Source organism: Rhinichthys klamathensis, unplaced genomic scaffold (assembly GCF_029890125.1).
Source record: "Rhinichthys klamathensis goyatoka isolate OS25496 unplaced genomic scaffold, OSU_Roscu_1.1 h1tg000010l_1, whole genome shotgun sequence".
Taxonomy (NCBI): domain Eukaryota; kingdom Metazoa; phylum Chordata; class Actinopteri; order Cypriniformes; family Leuciscidae; genus Rhinichthys; species Rhinichthys klamathensis.
The window spans coordinates 2,033,759-2,054,182 of record NW_026606563.1 but is presented as its reverse complement, the minus strand read 5'-3'; positions in this window follow the sequence as shown (position 1 = coordinate 2,054,182).

Below are 20,424 nucleotides of genomic sequence, written 5' to 3'. Positions count from 1 at the left end.
AGCGTGCCGAAGTTTTGTCTTGGTGAATAGTAATCACAATACTAGAATGTACATTTCCAGAAGAAAATGTGAAGTGGTGCTTGCAGTGGCAAAACTCGCCGCTCGGTTGCTAGCGTGCGGTTAGCTAGTTTTTACCAAGATGCTAGCATGATTAGCATGTTGCTAGCATCATGCTAGCATGATTAGCATGTTGTTAGCATTATGATAGCATTATTAGCATGTTGCTAGCATGATTAGCATGTTGCTAGCATGATTAGCATGATGTTAGCATGATTACCATTTTGCTAGCATGTTGCTAGCATGATGCTAGCATGATTAGCATGTTGCTAGCATTTTGCTAGCATGATTAGCATGTTGCTAGCATGATGCTAGCATGATTAGCATGTTGTTAGCATCAAGCTAGCATGATTAGCATGTTGCTAGCATGATGCCAGCATGATTAGCATGTTGTTAGCATCATGCTAGCATGATTAGCATGTTGTTATTATCATGCTACCAAGATGCTAGCATGATTAACATGTTGCTAGCATGATGCTAGCAAAAATAAGCATGTTGCAAACATGTTTTAGGTAGATGCTAGCATGATTAGCATATTGCTAGCATCATGCTAGCATGTTTAGCATATTGCTAGCATCATGCTAGCATGTTTAGCATTTTGCTAGCATGATGCTAGCATGGTTGCTAAGGTGTTACTAGGTGGTTGCTAGGGTATTATGGGTGGTTGTTAGGGTGTTGCTAGGCGGTGCTAGGGTGTTTTATGTGGTTGCTATGGTGTTGCTAGGCGGTTGCTATGGTGTTCTGGGTGGTTGCTAGGGTGTTGCTAGGCGGTTGCTAGGGTATTCTGAGTGGTTGCTAGGGTGTTGCTAGGCGGTTGCTAGGGTATTCTGGGTGGTTGCTAGGGTGTTGCTAGGCGGTTGCTAGGGTGTTCTGGGTGGTCGCTAGGGTGTTGCTAGGCGGTTGCTAGGGTGTTCTGGGTGGTTGCTAGGGTGTTCTGAGTGGTTGCTAGGGTGTTGCTAGGGTATTCTGGGTGGTTGCTAGGGTGTTCTGAGTGGTTGCTAGGGTGTTGCTAGGCGGTTGCTAGGCGGTTCTGGGTTGTTGCTATGTTGTTGCTATGCGGTTGCTAGGGTATTCTGGGTGGTTGCTAAGGTGTTTTGGGTGGTTGCTAGGCGGTTGCTAGGGTGTTCTGGGTGGTTGCTAGGGTGTTCTGAGTGGTTGCTAGGGTGTTGTTAGGTGGTTGCTAGGGTATTCTGGGTGGTTGCTAGGGTGTTGCTAGGTGGTTGCTAGGGTATTCTGGGTGGTTGCCAGGGTGTTGCTAGGCGGTTGCTAGGGTGTTCTGGGTGGTTGCTAGGGTGTTGCTAGGCGGTTGCTAGGGTATTCTGGGTGGTTGCTATGGTGTTGCTAGGCGGTTGCTAGGGTGTTTTGGGTGGTTGCTAGGGTGTTTTAGGTGGTTGCTATGGTATTCTGGATGGTTGCTATGGTGTTACTAGGTGGTTGGTAGTGTTCACATTTGGTTACTATAGAGTTTTTATAATGTTCATGGCATGATTTAGCACTTAGCTAATCAATATTAGCATGTAGCTATTCACAGCTAGCATGTTTAGCATGTTGAAAGTCCTGTGTGCTAGCATGAGTCAAAAGACCCAAACCCCATCTCTATACGATGTTCTGATGCAGAGATGTAGGTCTTGCAAAATGGTTGCTAGGGTACTCTGTTTGGTTGCTAGGGAGTGGCTTGGAAGCTGCCAATAATGAAACTCCAAAGGCTGCTTGTCAGTATGAATTATATAAACCAACCCCCATCTCTATACGATGTTCTGATATAGAGATGTAGGTCTTGCAAAATGGTTGCTAGGGTACTCTGTTTGGTTGCTAGGGAGTGGCTTGGCAGCTGCCAATCATGAAATTCCAAAGGCTGCTTGTCAGTATAAATGATATAAACCAACTCCCATGCCTCTGTGACATTCAGAATGGAAGATATCCCTGTTTGGATTTTGGTTGCTAAGGTGCTCGACAATGGTTGCTAGGGCGTGGCCAGTAAGTGTTGAGGTGATTCAGGATTGGCTGTTTGCTGCCCCGAGTCAAACGAGACCACCCTCATGTTTCTATGACAATTCAGTCCAGAGATATCCCTTCGATCTCTTTCAATGGAAGTCTATGGGAGTTGTTGCTAAGGTGCTCTAAATGGTTGCTAGGGCGTGGCTTGATAGCTTCACAATGATCCTGAGAGACTGATTGGTTGTCTGAGTAAAATGAGCCCGCCCTCTTGTCTCTATGACACTGTGATCCAGAGTTATGTTCAATACAAAAGCGGTTTCTATGGTGTAGGACGGCCCATTTCATGGGCCGTCCTACACCATAGTAAGTCAATGGGGAAACTTTGGGCCCCTCTTGCCCCCCAGGGGTGCAACTTTTACCCCATTGTGTGGTGTGTTCTTACAGAGCCTGTCAGCCTCTCCAAATGTGGTAAATTACACGTTTCTGCGACATCCTCGTTCCGAGCTACGACTCGTCAAAGTTTGACGCAATGTTAAGTCTATGGGATTTTTCGGCCGGTTTTTCGCCCCTGGGGCGAACATCGTACCCCCGATCCCTTATAAAAGTCATAGCACACCATTCCCGAACAGGCCGCACGTTTTGACGCCTCATTCGTGGGTCTGTGACAAAAGCTGCGGGAGGAGTAGCGCGCCAAACTTTGTGTGGAATAATAAGAATAATAAGTTTGCACAATAACACTAGTGTTGCTTTGCCATAGGCAAGCACCACTAACTAGAATGTACATTTCCAGAAGAAAATGTGAAGTGGTGCTTGCAGTGGCAAAACTCGCCGCTCGGTTGCTAGGTTGTTGTACATGATTGCATACGAGCCAACAACCATGTCTGTACGATATTGTGGAGCTGAGATATGGCTTATACATGTGTTTGTATGGTTACTAGGGTACACTATATGGTTGCTATGGTGTGCTAATACAGTTTATGAGATGAAATTTAAAGACTAGTTGACAGTCTGAGTCAAAAAAGCCAAATTCCATGTTTCTACTATATTTTGGAGCTAAAATATGGCTTGTAAATGTAGTTTTATGGTTGCTAGGGTGCCCTAAGTGGTTGCTAGGGCGTGGCCATGAAGTTGTTATGTCACTACTTATTGACTTCTTGATAGGCCGAGTCAAAAGAGCCCAATCCCAAGTCTCTATGACCTTCTGGTCAAAAGATATGATCTCACAAATTTTGTGCCAATGTTAAGTCTATGGGACTTTTTTCGTCCAATTTATCGCCCGCCGGACGATCATCGTACAACCGATTGCTTAGAAAAGACATAGCACACCTCTCCTCAATGAACCTGTCGATTTGATATCTCATTCATGGGTCTACGAGAAAACGTGCGGGAGGAGTAGCGTGCCGAAGTTTTGTCTAGGTGAATAGTAATCACAATACTAGAATGTACATTTCCAGAAGAAAATGTGAAGTGGTGCTTGCAGTGGCAAAACTCGCCGCTCGGTTGCTAGGGTGCGGTGACCTAGTTTTTACCAAGATGCTAGCATGATTAGCATGTTGCTAGTATCATGCTAGCATGATTAGCATGTTGTTAGCATTATGCTAGCATTATTAGCATGTTGCTAGCATGATTAGCATGTTGCTAGCATCATGCTAGCATTATTAGCATGATGCTAGCATGATTAGCATATTGCTAGCATGTTGCTAGCATGATGCTAGCATGATTAGCATGTTGTTAGCATGTTGCTAGCATGATGCTGGCATGATTAGCATGTTGCTACCAACATGCTAGCATGATTAGCATGTTGCTAGCATGATGCTAGCAAAAATAAGCATGTTGCAAACATGTTTTAGCTAGATGCTAGCATGATTAGCATATTGCTAGCATCATGCTAGCATGTTTAGCATGTTGCTAGCATGGTTGCTAAGGTTTTACTAGGTGGTTGCTAGGGTATTATGGGTGGTTGCTAGGGCGTTGCTAGGCGGTTGCTAGGGTGTTCTGGGTGGTTGCTATGGTGTTGCTAGGCGGTTGCTAGGGTATTCTGGGTGGTTGCCAGGGTGTTTTGGGTGGTTGCTAGGGTGTTTTGGGTGGTTGCTAGGGCATTGCTAGGTGGTTGCTAGGGTGTTCTGGGGGGTTACTATGCGGTTGCTAGGGCGTTGCTAGGCGGTTGCTAAGGTAATGTGGTTGGTTGCTAGGGCGTTGCTAGGTGGTTGCTATGGTGTCCTGGGTGGTTGCTAGGCGGTTGCTAGGGTGTTCTGGTGGTTGCTAGGGCGTTGCTAGGCAGTTGCTAGGGTGTTGCTAGGGTAATCTGGGTGGTTGCTATGGTGTTACTAGGTGGTTGGTAGTTGTCAAAGATGGTTACTGTTGAGTTTGTAGCATTTTATTGGCATGATTTAGCACTTAGCTAATCAATGTTAGCATGTAGCTATTCACTGCTAGCATGTGTAGGATGTAGCAAGTCCTGTTTGCTAGCATGAGTCAAAAGAGCCAACCCCCATCTCTATACGATGTTCTGATACAGAGATATAGGTCTTGCAAAACGGTTGCTAGGGTACTCTGTTTGGTTGGTAGGGAGTGGCTTGGCAGCTGCCAATCATGAAGCTCCAAAGTGAATGTGAATGTATAAACCAACCCCCATCTCTATACGATGTTTTAAAGCAGACATATAGGTCTTGCAAAATGGTTGCTAGGGTACTCTGTTTGGTTGCTAGGGAGTGGCTTGGCAGCTGCCAATCATGAAGCTCCAAAGGCTGCTTGTCAGTATAAATGATATAAACCAACTCCCATGCCTCTGTGACATTCAGAATGGAAGATATCCCTGTTTGGATTTTGGTTGCTAAGGTGCTCGACAATGGTTGCTAGGGCGTGGCCAGTAAGTGTTGAGGTGATTCAGGATTGGCTGTTTGCTGGCCCGAGTGAAACGAGCCCACCCTCATGTTTCTATGACACTTATATCCTGAGATATCCCTTTGATCTGTTTCAATGGAAGTCTATGGAACTTGTTGCTAAGGAGCTCTAAATGGTTGCTAGGGCGTGGCTTGATAGCTTCACAATGATCCTGAGAGACTGATTGGCTGTCTGAGTAAAATGAGCCCGCCCCTTTGTCTCTATGACACTGTGATCCAGAGTTATGTTCAATACAAAATCCCTATGCAATTTACCATAGTAGGAAAAACACATGCATTTCATGGGCCGTCCTACACCATAGTAAGTCAATGGGGCAACTTTGGGCCCCTCCTGCCCCTCAGGGGTGCAACTTTTACCCCATTGTGTGGTATGTTCTTACAGAGCCTGTCAGCCTCTTCAAATGTGGCAAATTTCACGTTTCTGCGACATCCTCGTTCCGAGCTACGACTCGTCAAAGTTTTTCGCAATGTTAAGTCTATGGGATTTTTTTGGGCCGTTTTTCGCCCCTGGGGCGACCATCGTACCCCCGATCTCTTAGAAAAGTCATAGCACACCATTCCCGAACAGGCCGCACGTTTTGACACCTCATTCATGGGTCTGTGACAAAAACTGCGGGAGGAGTAGCGCGTCAAAAAGTGGCCAGAAGAATAATAAGAAGAACTAGAATGTACATTTCCAGAAGAAAATGTGAAGTGGTGCTTGCAGTGGCAAAACTCGCCGCTCGGTTGCTAGAGTGTGGTACATGATTGCATACGAGCCAACAACCATGTCTGTACGATGTTCTGGTGGTGAGATATGGCTTATTCATGTGTTTGTATGGTTACTAGGGTACCCTATATGGTTGCTATGGTGTGCTTAGACTGTCAACTAGTCTTTAAATATCATCTCATAAACTGTATGAGTCAAACAAGGCAAACTCCATGTTTCTACTATTTTCTGGAGCTGAGATATGGCTTGAATATGTTGTTTTATGGTTGCTAGGCTGCCCTAAGTGGTTGCTAGGGCACGAATATGAAGTTATTATGTCTCTACTTATTGGCTGCTTGATAGGCCGAGTCAAAAGAGCCCAACCCCAAGTCTCTATGACCTTCTGGTCAAAAGATATGATATAACAAATTTTGTGCCAATGTTAAGCCTATGGGACATTTTTCGGCTAATTTATCGCCCGCCGGACGAACATCGTAAAACCGATCACTTAGAAAAGTCATAGCACACCTCTCCTCAATGAACCGGTCGATTTGACACCTCATTCATGGGTCTACGACAAAAGGTGCGGGAGGAGTAGCGTGCCGAAGTTTTGTCTTGGTGAATAGTAATCACAATATAGAATGTACATTTCCAGAAGAAAATGTGAAGTGGTGCTTGCAGTGGCAAAACTCGCCGCTCGGTTGCTAGGGTGTGGCACATTATTGCATACGAGACAAAGAACACGTCTGTATGATGTTCTGGTGCTGAGATATGGCTTATTCATGTGTTCAGGTGGTTACTAGGGTACCCTATATGGTTGCTATGGTGTGCTTATACAGTTTATGAGATGATATTTAAAGACTAGTTGACAGTGTAAGTCAAAAAAGCTAAACTCCATGTTTCTACTATTTTCTGGAGCTGAAATATGGCTTTGAAATGTAGTTTGATGGTTGCTAGGGTGCCCTAAGTGGTTGCTAGGGCACGGCTATGAAGTTATTATATCACTACTTATTGGCTTCTTGATAGGCCGAGTCAAAAGAGCCCAACCCCAAGTCTATATGACCTTCTGGTCAAAAGATATGATCTCACAAATTTTGTGCCAATGTTAAGTCTATGGGACTTTTTTCAGCCAATTATTTGCCCCTGGGGCAAACACCGTACCCCCGATCGCTAAGAAAAGTCACAGCACACCTCTCCTCAATAATCCGCACAATTTGACGCCTCACTCAGGGGTCTGTGATGTTGGCATGTATTTATTTACAGATAATTACTATGGAGTTTTATATGGAGTTTTTATAGAGTTTTTATAGAGTTATTTAGTATGGCACTCGGCCTGCGGCCTCGTGCCTATGGCCTACGGTTGCTAGGGTGCTGTAACTGGTTGCTATGGTGTGGCTATGAAGATTTTAGGCCATTACTTATTGGCTGCTTGATAAAATAAATCCTCTGAGGGAGAGAAAGAGGGCCTGACAGCAGGGCTGTCAGGCCCTTTTCTGTGGGTGTGTGTGAAAGTGGCAGTTTGGATTTGAATTTTTGAAAATTCCGCAATGTTAAGTCAATGGGACTTTTTTGGCCGCTTTTTCGTCCGCTGTGCGAACATCGTACAGCCGATCGCTTAGAAAAGTCATACCACACCTCTCCTCAATGAGCCGGTCGATTTGACACCTCACTCAGGGGTCTGTGACAAAAGTTGTGGGAGGAGTAGCGCGCCAAACTTTTGTCCAGAAGAAGAAGAATAATAAGTATGCAAGAGAACACTAGTGTTGCTTTGCTTTCAGCAAGCACCACTAATAATAAGTATGTGAGATAACAATAGTGTTGCTTCGCCATAGGCAAGCACCACTAACTAGAATGTACATTTCCAGAAGAAAATGTGAAGTGGTGCTTGCAGTGGCAAAACTCGCCGCTCGGTTGCTAGGGTGCGGTTAGCTAGTTTTTACCAAGATGCTAGCATGATTAGCATGTTGTTAGCATTATGCTAGCATTATTAGCATGTTGCTAGCATGATTAGCATGTTGCTAGCATGATGCTAGCAGAATTAGCATGTTGCTAGCATGATTAGCATGTTGCTAGCATGATGCTAGCAGAATTAACATGATGCTAGCATGATTAGCATGTTGCTAGCATGATGCTAGCATGATTAGCATGTTGCTAGCATTATGCTAGCATGATTAGCATGTTGTTAGCATCATGCTAGCATCATGCTAGCAAGATTAGCATGTTGTTAGCATCATGCTACCAACATGCTAGCATGATCAGCATGTTGCTAGCAAGATGCTAGCAAAAATAAGCATGTTGCAAACATGTTTTAGCTAGATGCTAGCATGATTAGCATATTGCTAGCATCATGCTAGCATGTTTAGCATGTTGCTAGCATGGTTGCTAAGGTGTTACTAGGTGGTTGCTAGGGTATTATGGGTGGTTGCTAGGGCGTTGCTAGGCGGTTGCTAGGGTGTTCTGGGTGGTTGCTATGGTGTTGCTAGGGTGTTCTGGATGGTTGCTAAGGGTGTTGCTAGGCGGTTGCTAGGATGTTCTGAGTGGTTGCTAGGGTGTTGCTAGGTGGTTGCTAGGGTATCCTGGGTGGTTGCTAGGGTGTTGCTAGGCGGTTGCTAGGGTGGTGGTTGCTAGGGTATTCTGGGTGGTTGCTAGGGTGTTGCTAGGGTGTTTTGGGTGGTTGCTAGAGTGTTGCTAGGTGGTTGCTAGGGTGTTCTGGGTGGTTGCTAGGGTGTTGCTAGGTGGTTGCTAGGGTGTTCTGGGTGGTTGCTAGGGTTTTGCTAGGCGGTTGCTAGGGTGTTCTGGGTGGTTGCTAGGTGGTTGCTAGGGTGTTTTGGGTGGTTGCAAGGGTGTTGCTAGGTGGTTGCTAGGGTGTTCTGGGTGGTTGCTAGGGTGTTGCTAGGTGGTTGCTAGGGTGTTCTGAGTGGTTGCTAGGGTGTTGCTAGGCGGTTGATAGGGTGTTCTGGGTGGTTGCTAGGCGGTTGCTAGGGTATTCTGGGCGGTTGCTAGGGTGTTTTGGGTGGTTGCTAGGGTGTGGCTAGGTGGTTGCTAGGGTGTTCTGGGTGGTTGCTAGGGTGTTGCTAGGTGGTTGCTAGGGTGTTCAGGGTGGTTGCTAGGTGGTTGCTAGGGTGTTCTGGGTGGTTGCTAGGGTGTTGCTAGGCGGTTGCTAGGGTGTTCTGGGTGTTTGCTAGGGTGTTGCTAGGGTGTTGCTAGGTGGTTGCTAGGGTGTTCTGAGTGGTTGCTAGGGTGTTCTGGGTGGTTGCTAGGGTGTTGCTAGGCGGTTGCTAGGGTGTTCTGGGTGGTTGCTAGGGGGTTGCTAGGTGGTTGCTAGGGTGTTGCTAGGCGGTTGCTAGGGTGTTCTGGGTGGTTGCTAGGCGGTTGCTAGGGTATTCTGGGTGGTTGCTATGGTGTTGCTAGGCGGTTGCTAGGGTGTTTTGGGTGGTTGCTAGGGTGTTTTAGGTGGTTGCTATGGTATTCTGGATGGTTGCTATGGTGTTACTAGGTGGTTGGTAGTGTTCACATTTGGTTACTATATAGTTTTTATAATGTTCATGGCATGATTTAGCACTTAGCTAATCAATATTAGCATGTAGCTATTCACAGCTAGCATGTTTAGCATGTAGCAAGTCCTGTTTGCTAGCATGAGTCAAAAGAGCCAACCCCCATCTCTATACGATGTTCTGATGCAGAGATATTGGTCTTGCAAAACGGTTGCTAGGGTACTCTGTTTGGTTGCTAGGGAGTGGCTTGGCAGCTGCCAATCATGAAGCTCCAAAGTCAATGTGAATGTATAAACCAACCCCCATCTCTATACGATGTTCTGATGCAGAGATATTGGTTTTGCAAAATGGTTGCTAGGGTACTCTGTTTGGTTGCTAGGGAGTGGCTTGGCATCTGCCAATCATGAAACTCCAAAGGCTGCTTGTCACTATGAAAGATATAAACCAACTCCCATGCCTCTGTGACATTCAGAATGGACGATATTCCTCTTTGGATTTTGGTTGCTAAGGTGCTCGACAATGGTTGCTAGGGCGTGGCTAGCAAGTGTTGAGGTGATTCATGATTGGCTGTTTGCTGGCCCGAGTCAAACGAGACCACCCTCATGTTTCTATGACAATTCAGTCCAGAGATATCCCTTCGATCTCTTTCAATGGAAGTCTATGGGAGTTGTTGCTAAGGTGCTCTAAATGGTTGCTAGGGCGTGGCTTGATAGCTTCACAATGATCCTGAGAGACTGATTGGTTGTCTGAGTAAAATGAGCCCGCCCCCTTGTCTCTATGACACTGTGATCCAGAGTTATGTTCAATATAAAAGCGGTTTCTATGGTGTAGGACGGCCCATTTCATGGGCCGTCCTACACCATAGTAAGTCAATGGGGAAACTTTGGGCAGCTCCTGCACCCCAGGGGTGCAACTTTTACCCCATTGTGTGGTATGTTCTTACAGAGCCTGTCAGCCTCTTCAAATGTGGTAAATTACACATTTCTGCGACATCCTCGTTCCGAGCTACGACTCGTCAAAGTTTTTCGCAATGTTAAGTCTATGGGATTTTTTTGGGCCGTTTTTCGCCCCTGGGGCGACCATCGTACCCCCGATCTCTTAGAAAAGTCATAGCACACCATTCCCGAACAGGCCGCACGTTTTGACACCTCATTCATGGGTCTGTGACAAAAACTGCGGGAGGAGTAGCGCGTCAAAAAGTGGCCAGAAGAATAATAATAATTATAAGAAGAATAATAAGTATGTGAGATAACAATAGTGTTGCTTCGCCATAGGCAAGCACCACTAACTAGAATGTACATTTCCAGAAGAAAATGTGAAGTGGTGCTTGCAGTGGCAAAACTCGCCGCTCGGTTGCTAGCGTGCGGTTAGCTAGTTTTTACCAAGATGTTAGCATGATTAGCATGTTGCTAACATCATGCTAGCATGATTAGCATGTTGCTAGCATGATGCTAGCATGATTAGCATGTTGCTATCATGTTGCTAACATGATTAGCATGTTGCTAGCATTATGGTAGCATTATTAGCATATTGCTAGCATGATGCTAGCATGATTAGCATGTTGCTAGCATGTTGCTAGCATGTTGCTAGCATGATTAGCATATTGCTAGCATCATGCTAGCATGTTTAGCATGTTGCTAGCATGATGCTAGCATGTTTAGCATGGTGCTAGCATTTTGCTAGCATGATGCTAACATGATTAGCATGATGCTAGCATGATTAGCATGATGCTAGCATGATTAGCATGTTGCTAGCATATTGCTAGCATGATTAGCATGTTGCTAGCATGTTACTAGCATGATTAGCATGTTGCTAGCTTGATGCTAGCATGATTAGCCTGTTGCTAGCATGTTTGTAGCTAGTTGCTAGCATGATTAGCATGTTTCTAGCATCATGCTAGCATCATGCTAGGGCGTTGCTAGGCGGTTGCTAGGGTATTCTGGGTGGTTGCTAGGGTGTTTTGGGTGGTTGCTAGGGCGTTGCTAGGCGGTTGCTAGGGTGTTCTGGTTGGTTGCTAGGGTATTGTGGTTGGTTGCTATGGTGTTCTGGGTGGTTGCTAGGCGGTTGCTATGGTGTTCTAGGTGGTTGCTAGGGTGTCACTAGTCGGTTGCTATGGTATTCAGGGTGGTTGCTAGGGCGTTGCTAGGCGGTTGCTAGGGTAATCTGGGTGGTTGCTAGGGCGTTGCTAGGTGGTTGCTAGGGTGTCCTGGGTGGTTGCTAGGCGGTTGCAAGGTTGTTCTGGGTGGTTGCTAGGGCGTTACTAGGCAGTTGCTAGGGTGTTCTGGGTGGTTGCTAGGGTGTTGCTAGGGTAATCTGGGTGGTTGCTATGGTGTTACTAGGTGGTTGGTAGTTGTCAAAGATGGTTACTGTTGAGTTTGTAGCATTTTATTGGCATGATTTAGCGCTTAGCTAATCGATATTAGCATGTAGCTACTCACCGCTAGCATGTGTAGCATGTAGCAAGTCCTGTTTGCTAGCATGAGTCAAAAGAGCCAACCCCCATCTCTATACGATGTTCTGATGCAGAGATATCGGTCTTGCAAAACGGTTGCTAGGGTACTCTGTTTGGTTGCTAGGGAGTGGCTTGGCAGCTGCCAATCATGAAGCTCCAAAGTCAATGTGAATGTATAAACCAACCCCCATCTATATACGATGTTTTGATTCAGAGATATAGGTCTTGCAAAATGGTTGCTAGGGTACTCTGTTTGGTTGCTAGGGAGTGGCTTGGCAGCTGCCAATCATGAAACTCCGAAGGCTTGTTGTCAGTATGAATGATATAAACCAACTCCCACGCCTTTGTGACATTCAGAATGGAAGATATCCCTCATTGGATTTTGGTTGCTAAGGTGCTTGACAATGGTTGCTAGGGAGGGGTTAGGATGTGTTGAGGTGATTCAGGATTGGCTGTTTACTGCCCCGAGTGAAACGAGCCCACCCTCACGTTTCTATGACTCTTATATCCTGAGATATCCCTTTGATCTGTTTCAATGGAAGTCTATGGAACTTGTTGCTAAGGAGCTCTAAATGGTTGCTAGGGCGTGGCTTGATAGCTTCACAATGATCCTGAGAGACTGATTGGTTGTCTGAGTAAAATGAGCCCGCCCCTTTGTCTCTACGACACTGTGATCCAGAGTTATGTTCAATATAAAAGCGGTTTCTATGGTGTAGGACGGCCCATTTCATGGGCCGTCCTACACCATAGTAAGTCAATGGGGAAACTTTGGGCAGCTCCTGCACCCCAGGGGTGCAACTTTTACCCCATTGTGTGGTATGTTCTTACAGAGCCTGTCAGCCTCTTCAAATGTGGTAAATTACACGTTTCTGCGACATCCTCGTTCCGAGCTACGACTCGTCAAAGTTTGACGCAATGTTAAGTCTATGGGATTTTTCGGCCGGTTTTTCGCCCCTGGGGCGAACATCGTACCCCCGATCCCTTAGAAAAGTCATAGCACACCATTCCCGAATAATCCGCACGATTTGACGCCTCATTCGTGGGTCTGTGACAAAAGCTGCGGGAGGAGTAGCGCGTCAAAAAGTGGCCAGAAGAATAATAAGAATAAGAATAATAAGTATGCACAATAACACTAGTGTTGCTTTGCCATAGGCAAGCACCACTAACTAGAATGTACATTTCCAGAAGAAAATGTGAAGTGGTGCTTGCAGTGGCAAAACTCGCCGCTCGGTTGCTAAGGTGTGGTAAATGATTGCATACGAGCAAAGAACCATATCTGTACGATATTCTGGTGCTGAGATATGGCTTATTCATGTGTTTGTATGGTTACTAGGGTACTCTATATGGTTGCTATGGTGTGCTTATACAGTTTATGAGATGATATTTAAAGACTAGTTGACAGTCTAAGTCAAAAAAGCTAAACTCCATGTTTCTACTATTTTCTGGAGCTGAATTATGGCTTGGAAATGTAGTTTTATGGTTGCTAGGGTGCCCTAAGTGGTTGCTAGGGCACGGCTATGAAGTTATTATGTCACTACTTATTGGCTTCTTGATAGGCCGAGTCAAAAGAGCCCAACCCCAAGTCTCTATGACCTTCTGGTCAAAAGATATGATCTCACAAATTTTGTGCCAATGTTAAGTCTATGGGACTTTTTTCGGCCGATTTATCGCCCACCGGACGAACATCGTACAACCGATCGCTTAGAAAAGTCATAGCACACCTCTCCTCAATGAACCGGTCGATTTGACATCTCACTCATGGGTCTACGACAAAACGTGCGGGAGGAGTAGCGTGCCGAAGTTTTGTCTAGGTGAATAGTAATCACAACACTAGAATGTACATTTCCAGAAGAAAATGTGAAGTGGTGCTTGCAGTGGCAAAACTCGCCGCTCGGTTGCTAGGGTGCGGTTAGCTAGTTTTTACCAAGATGCTAGCATGATTAGCATGTTGCTAGTATCATGCTAGCATGATTAACATGTTGTTAGCATTATGCTAGCATTATTAGCATTTTGCTAGCATGATTAGCATGTTGCTAGCATGATGCTAGCATGATGCTAGCATGATTAGCATGATGCTAGCATGATTAGCATGTTGCTAGCATGTTGCTAGCATGTTGCTAGCATGTTGCTAGCATGATGCTAGCATGATTAGCATGTTGCTAGCATAATGCTAGCATGATTAGCATGTTGTTAGCATCATGCTAGCATCATGCTAGCATGATTAGCATGTTGTTAGCATCATGCTACCAACATGCTAGCATGATTAGCATGTTGCTAGCATGATGCTAGCATGATTAGCATGTTGTTAGCATGATGCTAGCAAAAATAAGCATGTTGCAAACATGTTTTAGCTAGATGCTAGCATGATTAGCATATTGCTAGCATCATGCTAGCATGTTTAGCATGTTGCTAGCATGTTGCTAGCATGGTTGCTAAGGTGTTACTAGGTGGTTGCTAGGGTATTATGGGTGGTTGCTAGGGCGTTGCTAGGCGGTTGCTAGGGTGTTCTGGGTGGTTGCTATGGTGTTGCTATGCGGTTGCTAGGGTATTCTGGGTGGTTGCTAGGCGGTTGCTAGGGTGTTCTGGGTGGTTGCTAGGGTGTTGCTAGGGGGTTGCTAGGGTGTTCTGGTTGGTTGCTAGGGTGTTGCTAGGCGGTTGCTAGGGTGTTCTGGGTGGTTGCTAGGGTGTTGCTAGGCGGTTGCTAGGCGGTTCTGGGTGGTTGCTATGTTGTTGCTATGCGGTTGCTAGGGTATTCTGGGTGGTTGCTAAGGTGTTTTGGGTGGTTGCTAGGGTGTTCTGAGTGGTTGCTAGGGTGTTGCTAGGTGGTTGCTAGGGTATTCTGGGTGGTTGCTAGGGTGTTGCTAGGTGGTTGCTAGGGTATTCTGGGTGGTTGCCAGGGTGTTGCTAGGCGGTTGCTAGGGTGTTCTGGGTGGTTGCTAGGGTGTTGCTAGGCGGTTGCTAGGGTATTCTGGGTGGTTGCTATGGTGTTGCTAGGCGGTTGCTAGGGTGTTTTGGGTGGTTGCTAGGGTGTTTTAGGTGGTTGCTATGGTATTCTGGATGGTTGCTATGGAGTTACTAGGTGGTTGGTAGTGTTCACATTTGGTTACTATAGAGTTTTTATAATGTTCATGGCATGATTTAGCACTTAGCTAATCAATATTAGCATGTAGCTATTCACAGCTAGCATGTTTAGCATGTTGAAAGTCCTGTGTGCCAGCATGAGTCAAAAGACCCAACCCCCATCTCTATACGATGTTCTGATGCAGAGATATTGGTCTTGCAAAATGGTTGCTAGGGTACTCTGTTTGGTTGCTAGGGAGTGGCTTGGCAGCTGCCAATCATGAAGCTCCAAAGTCAATGTGAATGTATAAACCAACCCCCATCTCTATACGATGTTTTGATGCAGAGATATAGGTCTTGCAAAATGGTTGCTAGGGTACTCTGTTTGGTTGCTAGGGAGTGGCTTGGCAGCTGCCTATCATGAAACTCCAAAGGCTGCTTGTCAGTATGAATGATATAAACCAACTCCCACGCCTTTGTGACATTCAGAATGGAAGATATCCCTTTTTGGATTTTGGTTGCTAAGGTGCTCGACAATGGTTGCTAGGGCGTGGCCAGTAAGTGTTGAGGTGATTCAGGATTGGCTGTTTGCTGGCCCGAGTCAAACGAGCCCACCCTCATGTTTCTATGACACTTATATCCTGAGATATCCCTTTGATCTCTTTCAATGGAAGTCTATGGAACTTGTTGCTAAGGAGCTCTAAATGGTTGCTAGGGCGTGGCTTGATAGCTTCACAATGATCCTGAGAGACTGATTGGTTGTCTGAGTAAAATGAGCCCGCCCTCTTGTCTCTATGACACTGTGATCCAGAGTTATGTTCAATACAAAAGCGGTTTCTATGGTGTAGGACGGCCCATTTCATGGGCCGTCCTACACCATAGTAAGTCAATGGGGCAACTTTGGGCCCCTCCTGCCCCTCAGGGGTGCAACTTTTACCCCATTGTGTGGTATGTTCTTACAGAGCCTGTCAGCCTCTTCAAATGTGGCAAATTTCACGTTTCTGCGACATCCTCGTTCCGAGCTACGACTCGTCAAAGTTTTTCGCAATGTTAAGTCTATGGGATTTTTTTGGGCCTTTTTTCGCCCCTGGGGCGACCATCGTACCCCCGATCTCTTAGAAAAGTCATAGCACACCATTCCCGAACAGGCCGCACGTTTTGACACCTCATTCATGGGTCTGTGACAAAAACTGCGGGAGGAGTAGCGCGTCAAAAAGTGGCCAGAAGAATAATAATAATTATAAGAAGAATAATAAGTATGTGAGATAACAATAGTGTTGCTTCGCCATAGGCAAGCACCACTAACTAGAATGTACATTTCCAGAAGAAAATGTGAAGTGGTGCTTGCAGTGGCAAAACTCGCCGCTCGGTTGCTAGCGTGCGGTTAGCTAGTTTTTACCAAGATGCTAGCATGATTAGCATGTTGCTAGCATCATGCTAGCATGATTAGCATGTTGTTAGCATTATGCTAGCATTATTAGCATGTTGCTAGCATTATTAGCATGTTGCTAGCATGATTAGCATGTTGCTAGCATGATGTTAGCATTATTAGCATTTTGCTAGCATGTTAATAGCATGATGCTAGCATGATTAGCATGTTGCTAGCATGATGCTAGCATGATTAGCATGTTGCTAGCATGTTGCTAGCATGATTAGCATGTTGCTAGCATCATGCTAGCATGATTAGCATGTTGTTAGCATCATGCTAGCATCATGCTAGCATGATTAGCATGTTGTTAGCATCATGTTACCAACATGCTAGCATGATTAGCATGTTGCTAGCATGATGCTAGCAAAAATATGCATGTTGCAAACATGTTTTAGGTAGATGCTAGCATTATTAGCATATTGCTAGCATCATGCTAACATGTTTAGCATGTTGCTAGCATGGTTGCTAAGGTGTTACTAGGTGGTTGCTAGGGTATTATGGGTGGTTGCTAGGGCGTTGCTAGGTTGTTGCTAGGGTGTTCTGGGTGGTTGCTATGGTGTTGCTAGGGTGTTGTTAGGGTGTTCTGGGTGGTTGCTAGGGTGTTGCTAGGCGGTTGCTAGGGTGTTTTGGGTGGTTGCTAGGGTGTTGCTAGGCGGTTGCTAGGGTGTTCTGGGTGGTTGCTAGGCGGTTGCTAGGGTTTTCTGGGTGGTTGCTAGGGTGTTGCTAGGCGGTTGCTAGGGTGTTCTGAGTGGTTGCTAGGGTGTTGCTAGGCGGTTGCTAGGGTGTTCTGGGTGGTTGCTAGGGTGTTGCTAGGCGGTTGCTAGGGTGTTCTGAGTGGTTGCTAGGGTGTTGCTAGGTGGTTGCTAGGGTATTCTGGTTGGTTGCTAGGGTGTTGCTAGGCAGTTGCTAGGGTGTTCTGGGTTGTTGCTAGGGTGTTGCTAGGCGGTTGCTAGGGTATTCTGGGTGGTTGCTATGGTGTTGCTAGGCGGTTGCTAGGGTGTTTTAGGTGGTTGCTATGGTATTCTGGATGGTTGCTATGGTGTTACTAGGTGGTTGGTAGTGTTCACATTTGGTTACTATAGAGTTTTTATAATGTTCATGGCATGATTTAGCACTTAGCTAATCAATATTAGCATGTAGCTATTCACAGCTAGCATGTTTAGCATGTTGAAAGTCCTGTGTGCCAGCATGAGTCAAAAGACCCAACACCCATCTCTATACGATGTTCTGATGCAGAGATATTGGTCTTGCAAAATGGTTGCTAGGGTACTCTGTTTGGTTGCTAGGGAGTGGCTTGGCAGCTGCCAATCATGAAGCTCCAAAGTCAATGTGAATGTATAAACCAACCCCCTTCTCTATACGATGTTTTGATGCAGAGATATAGGTCTTGCAAAATGGTTGCTAGGGTACTCTGTTTGGTTGCTAGGGAGTGGCTTGGCAGCTGCCAATCATGAAACTCCAAAGGTTGCTTGTCAGTATAAATGATATAAACCAACTCCCACGCCTTTGTGACATTCAGAATGGAAGATATCCCTTTTTGGATTTTGGTTGCTAAGGTGCTCGACAATGGTTGCTAGGGCGTGGCCAGTAAGTGTTGAGGTGATTCAGGATTGGCTGTTTGCTGGCCCGAGTCAAACAAGCCCACCCTCATGTTTCTATGACACTTATATCCTGAGATATCCCTTTGATCTCTTTCAATGGAAGTCTATGGAACTTGTTGCTAAGGAGCTCTAAATGGTTGCTAGGGCGTGGCTTGATAGCTTCACAATGATCCTGAGAGACTGATTGGCCGTCTGAGTAAAATGAGCCCGCCCCCTTGTCTCTACGACACTGTGATCCAGAGTTATGTTCAATATAAAAGCGGTTTCTATGGTGTAGGACGGCCCATTTCATGGGCCGTCCTACACCATAGTAAGTCAATGGGGCAACTTTGGGCAGCTCCTGCCCCACAGGGGTGCAACTTTTACCCCATTGTGTGGTATATTCTTACAGAGCCTGTCAGCCTCTTCAAATGTGGTAAATTACACGTTTCTGCGACATCCTCGTTCCGAGCTACGACTCGTCAAAGTTTGACGCAATGTTAAGTCTATGGGATTTTTCGGCCGGTTTTTCGCCCCTGGGGCGAACATCGTACCCCCGATCCCTTATAAAAGTCATAGCACACCATTCCCGAACAGGCCGCACGTTTTGACACCTCATTCATGGGTCTGTGACAAAAACTGCGGGAGGAGTAGCGCGTCAAAAAGTGGCCAGAAGAATAATAAGAATAAGAATAATAAGTATGCACAATAACACTAGTGTTGCTTTGCCATAGGCAAGCACCACTAACTAGAATGTACATTTCCAGAAGAAAATGTGAAGTGGTGCTTGCAGTGGCAAAACTCGCCGCTCGGTTGCTAGAGTGTGGTACATGATTGCATACGAGCCAACAACCATGTCTGTACGATGTTCTGGTGGTGAGATATGGCTTATTCATGTGTTTGTATGGTTACTAGGGTACCCTATATGGTTGCTATGGTGTGCTTAGACTGTCAACTAGTCTTTAAATATCATCTCATAAACTGTATGAGTCAAACAAGGCAAACTCCATGTTTCTACTATTTTCTGGAGCTGAGATATGGCTTGAATATGTTGTTTTATGGTTGCTAGGCTGCCCTAAGTGGTTGCTAGGGCACGAATATGAAGTTATTATGTCTCTACTTATTGGCTGCTTGATAGGCCGAGTCAAAAGAGCCCAACCCCAAGTCTCTATGACCTTCTGGTCAAAAGATATGATATAACAAATTTTGTGCCAATGTTAAGCCTATGGGACATTTTTCGGCTAATTTATCGCCCGCCGGACGAACATCGTAAAACCGATCACTTAGAAAAGTCATAGCACACCTCTCCTCAATGAACCGGTCGATTTGACACCTCATTCATGGGTCTACGACAAAAGGTGCGGGAGGAGTAGCGTGCCGAAGTTTTGTCTTGGTGAATAGTAATCACAATATAGAATGTACATTTCCAGAAGAAAATGTGAAGTGGTGCTTGCAGTGGCAAAACTCGCCGCTCGGTTGCTAGGGTGTGGCACATTATTGCATACGAGACAAAGAACACGTCTGTATGATGTTCTGGTGCTGAGATATGGCTTATTCATGTGTTCAGGTGGTTACTAGGGTACCCTATATGGTTGCTATGGTGTGCTTATACAGTTTATGAGATGATATTTAAAGACTAGTTGACAGTGTAAGTCAAAAAAGCTAAACTCCATGTTTCTACTATTTTCTGGAGCTGAAATATGGCTTTGAAATGTAGTTTGATGGTTGCTAGGGTGCCCTAAGTGGTTGCTAGGGCACGGCTATGAAGTTATTATATCACTACTTATTGGCTTCTTGATAGGCCGAGTCAAAAGAGCCCAACCCCAAGTCTATATGACCTTCTGGTCAAAAGATATGATCTCACAAATTTTGTGCCAATGTTAAGTCTATGGGACTTTTTTCAGCCAATTATTTGCCCCTGGGGCAAACACCGTACCCCCGATCGCTAAGAAAAGTCACAGCACACCTCTCCTCAATAATCCGCACAATTTGACGCCTCACTCAGGGGTCTGTGATGTTGGCATGTATTTATTTACAGATAATTACTATGGAGTTTTATATGGAGTTTTTATAGAGTTTTTATAGAGTTATTTAGTATGGCACTCGGCCTGCGGCCTCGTGCCTATGGCCTACGGTTGCTAGGGTGCTGTAACTGGTTGCTATGGTGTGGCTATGAAGATTTTAGGCCATTACTTATTGGCTGCTTGATAAAATAAATCCTCTGAGGGAGAGAAAGAGGGCCTGACAGCAGGGCTGTCAGGCCCTTTTCTGTGGGTGTGTGTGAAAGTGGCAGTTTGGATTTGAATTTTTGAAAATTCCGCAATGTTAAGTCAATGGGACTTTTTTGGCCGCTTTTTCGTCCGCTGTGCGAACATCGTACAGCCGATCGCTTAGAAAAGTCATACCACACCTCTCCTCAATGAGCCGGTCGATTTGACACCTCACTCAGGGGTCTGTGACAAAAGTTGTGGGAGGAGTAGCGCGCCAAACTTTTGTCCAGAAGAAGAAGAATAATAAGTATGCAAGAGAACACTAGTGTTGCTTTGCTTTCAGCAAGCACCACTAATAATAAGTATGCACAATAACACTAGTGTTGCTTTGCCATAGGCAAGCACCACTAATAAGTATGACGGATAACAATAGTGTTGCTTTGCCATAGGCAAGCACCACTAACCAGAATGTACATTTCCAGAAGAAAATGTGAAGTGGTGCTTGCAGTGGCAAAACTCGCCGCTCGGTTGCTAGGGTGTGTATAGCTAGTTTTTAGTAAAATGCTAACAAAATAAGCATAATGATAGCATGATTAGCATGTTGCTAGCATCA